Consider the following 3,076-nt stretch of genomic DNA (forward strand, 5'->3'; position numbering starts at 1 on the left):
CTTGAGCCCTCTTTTGTTTAATGTTTACATGACGCCCCTGGTCTACTTGGCTAAGGTCATAGCCTATGCTGACGATAGCTAGCTCCTCTTCACGTGGAACAAAATGGACTCCTCTCCAACCTTTGCGAAGAATGGTCTCACTGAGGTCTTTAAGTGGCTAGCAAAGGCCCAACTGAAGTGCAATGAGGAGAAATCGGAAGTGCTCCTCTATGGTTCTTTCCCCCGTATTTCAGAGAGGATATTTGGCCGGTGGGCTATTCCTTGCCCAGTTCCGCCGGGTGCCCAGCTAAAAATCTGGGGGTTTGGTGAGGATTTGAGATTTCGGCCTCAGATTACCAAACTGGCACACACTGGGTGTGTGCTTTGACACACTGAAACGCCTAAAGAAGTTTCTGCCTCTTTTACCTAAAAGCGCTAAGGAAATGGTAACACCCGCGCTCATCCTGTCAAGGTTAGATTATGCCAACGCCTTGTACATTGGTCTTCCGGCATATCAGTCAGAACCTTCGAGCTCTGCATTGGCTCCTAGTTGAGCAGCGGGTATGGTTCAAGTCCATGGTTCCCTCTACAAGGTAGGGCCTCAATACCTTAGGAGACGGTTTTCGTTCCTTGAGCCGTCTCAACATCTTTGTTCGACAGACCAACGCCTTGCTGTTGTTCCTTGGTTCCGCCAGACCAGGTTAGGCGGTAGCTCCCTTTCTGTTAAAGCGGCCATGGCTTGGAATGCCCTGCCCTTGGAAATACGAAACATTGAGACCCCCAGGGTGTTTAAAAAACAGTTTAAAACCCTGTTATTTAAGTAATATTATGCTAGGTCATTGCTTTTCCCTTCTCTACCATTTGGCTTTCGTGCCGGGACACTTCCAAGTAGCCGTGCATGTTATAAATGGAGGCTAACATAACATAACAAAGGAGCTATGTGAAACACCACTTGCACCTTTTGGAGCCTATTCCCATGACCAAGCATGCCGATTTAGCCCTAGGTCCCTAGCTGTAATCCATGTCCTCAGATCCCTGGATGCCCCTTACTAAACTCAAGATTCTTACATTGGATGTGAGGGGTCTTAACAACCGGATCAAATGCAGGGCAATTCTATCATATCTGGAGAACTCCAAAGCTGATATATGCCTCCTACAGGAGACACATTTACTCTTGCGTGATTGCCACCGACTCAAATCCTGCATGTTTCCAATGCAGCTATTTTCATCCGGCCCCTCTTCAATTGCGGGGTGGCAATATTGGTCTTCCGGTCCTTCCAGGGAAGAGTAGTCCCGAAAGTGGCAGAAATCAGGGTGAGATTGCTCACTTACCAGTTTGTAATTGGGGGCCAAATGTTAGTCATCGGGTCCCTATACGCACCTAATGAAGGCCAAGAGAAATTTCTCCATGAAGCTCTGACAGAGACAACAGCGACGGTCGAACGCAAGATACTTATAGGGGGAAATCTTAACAGTGGGAGACACTCAATGTTATAATTAGAGGGGAGCTTATAGCAATCTCGACCGCAGACAATGCTGAGTGTAGGAAGAAAAGGGGCAACCTCACACAAAGAACAAAGGAACTGGAGCAAATGCACCAGAGGTCTGGGGCGCCTAAAATCTGGCGCCAACTACACGCAGTGCATGCACAATTAGCAGCTATTGACCAGGACAGGGCGGAATACGCAGCCTTGCGACTACATCACTCGTACTATACCGGGGAGACCGATGCGGTCACCTGCTCGCACATTAGCTGCACGAGGCTAGGGAAATGCAAGGGGTCCAGGAGATAGACTGACGACGTTGGGATAGCGGAGACTTTCCGAGACTTTTGCACCCAGCTATATTCGGGACAGCAGCTGAATAGCGCAGACGGAGATGCCTATTTGACAAAAGCACATCTCCCCACACTAACCCCAGAAGAAGCGTAACACATGGAGTGGGAAATACGAGTGGAAGAGGTCATAGCAGCTATCTCACACCTTAAATTGGCCAAATCGACTGGGCCAGATGGATAGACAGCAGCCTTTTATAGGCAGTTCTGCCCCGTGTTAGCCCCTCTACTAACTAGACTCTTCAACTCCTTCGCGACCCCCGGGCGATACCAGAGACAATGCTTGAAGCCCCTATTGTGGTCATCCCTAAACCAGGGAAAGACAAAACTAGCTGCAGAACATACCGTCCCATTTCCCTCCTTAATATTGATCTGAAACTTTACACAGGGATTCTAGCAAGCAGACTGGCCGTGTACATGCCAGGCTTGACTGACCCCAACCAGGCGGGATTTATCTTCCAACAACAGACTAGCGACAATACTAAGAGGGTCCTCCATATTATAGAGAAGGCCTCAAGGACACAGGGAGACTACATGCTTCTCACTAGCCCTATCTTGAGCAGATACTGCCATACATCGGGCTGGGTGAGAAATTGAAGACACAAATTCTGAATTGCTACCGCCTCCCCACAGCGTCAGTCAGAGTCAATGTGTACACATCATCCCGCTTCCCCATAGGCAGAGGCACAAGACAGGGGTGCCCTCTTTCACCCCTGCCCTTTACACTATACATGGAGCCCATGGCCCAAAGAGTCAGAATGCACCCTCACATCACAGGGATTAGCTTTGCAGGAGATATTCACACCATAAGCTTGTATGCGGATGACGTCCTGGTAACACTGTCAGAGCCAGCTTCGGCCTGGGGGGTCTTCTTGTCGGAGCTAGATTTCTTCGTGAGAGCCTCAGCGTTCAAGGTTAACATCGAGAAATCCGTCGCGCTCAACCTTTCCCTGTCACCACAAACACTGGCGAGCCTACAGAATCAGCGCCCCATACAATGGACAGGGACACTGTCCCTTACCTAAGAATCCAATTATCCCCCACACTACAGACAATAGTGTCGGTCAACTATGACAGACTACACGCACAGGTCCGCACAGAACTGCGACGCTGGAAGCATTACCCGATCTCATGGCTAGGGAGGGTGGCGGCTATCCAAATGACCATATTGCCCAAAATACTATACTTATTTCAGACACTCCCTCTGCGACCCCCACCCGGGTGGATATGCCGGGTACAGACAGAGATTTCTCACTTTGTCTG

The sequence above is a fragment of the Lissotriton helveticus genome, chromosome 5_1, assembly GCF_964261635.1.
Source record: "Lissotriton helveticus chromosome 5_1, aLisHel1.1, whole genome shotgun sequence".
Classification (NCBI taxonomy): domain Eukaryota; kingdom Metazoa; phylum Chordata; class Amphibia; order Caudata; family Salamandridae; genus Lissotriton; species Lissotriton helveticus.